This window comes from Myotis davidii, unplaced genomic scaffold (assembly GCF_000327345.1).
Source record: "Myotis davidii unplaced genomic scaffold, ASM32734v1 C63439282, whole genome shotgun sequence".
Taxonomy (NCBI): Eukaryota; Metazoa; Chordata; class Mammalia; order Chiroptera; family Vespertilionidae; genus Myotis; species Myotis davidii.
This window is the reverse complement of record NW_006370295.1, coordinates 6-909: the sequence shown is the minus strand read 5'-3', so window position 1 is coordinate 909 and position 904 is coordinate 6. Positions and strand designations below refer to the sequence as shown.

The 904-nt window shown below is 36.1% G+C and overlaps 1 long non-coding RNA gene across 1 annotated transcript; it reads left to right on the top strand.

The window, feature by feature from the left end:
• Positions 1-123: 123 nt before the first annotated feature.
• LOC107181468 lies at positions 124-539 on the top strand. The gene is made up of 2 exons (XR_001512147.1): positions 124-253; positions 432-539. It is a non-coding gene; the product is annotated as an uncharacterized LOC107181468 (long non-coding RNA).
• Positions 540-904: the final 365 nt, after the last annotated feature.

The window sequence follows — 904 nt, the reverse complement described above, 5'->3', positions numbered from 1 at the left end:
GCGATAAAAACTACCCGCAAACAATGTGTAAATCAAGAAAGAACTTGAATGAGGTTGTGGCATTCTCTTGCCAAGGCAAAATCATTAAAAGGAAAATAATGATAGGGTTTGAAATGTTATTTCTGAGATTTTTTTTTCTTCCTAGAAACGGCGACTTGAACATAGTAAAAATGTAAATACGGAAAAACTACGAGCCCCTGTTATTTGTGTACTTGGACATGTGGACACAGGGAAGACAAAAATTCTAGATAAGGTAAGTGCTGTTATGCATTGATACAACTTTTAAAACGAATGATGACTTATGAAAAGTTAATGTAAACCATGGCACATATATTCAGTTCTCTTTACAATAAATACGTTACTACTTCCTTTTTGTGTTTGCTTCCTTTTGCATTTTGAAATACAAACCTGAATCTGCTCTCTTGCCCCAGCTCCGTCACACGCATGTACAGGATGGTGAAGCAGGTGGTATCACCCAGCAAATTGGCGCCACCAATGTTCCCCTTGAAGCTATTAATGAACAGACTAAGATGATTAAATATGTAAGTATACTGTATCTCATATGGTTTACTCTCTAAAAAGATGTAAGCTATTTCAAGCATAGGAAAAAGAACAGAATAGTATAACAGACCTATATGCTCACCATTCATAATTACTATGCCATTTTGTCCTATTTTGCTTCAGATCTTTCTTAAGCAATAAAACATTAGATATTGTAGGACCCATCATATTTCATTTCCTTTCCTCTTACTCCAGGAGATCATCACTGTTCTGAAGTTAAAGCTTATGTTGTAAAATGCAGTTACATGTACTTCCCCTCCATGTTTTAACACTTTTACCACCTAGCCCCATGTTTCAAAATTGACTAGTATGTCTCTCAGTGGTTAGAGCAGCCGTGGGCAAA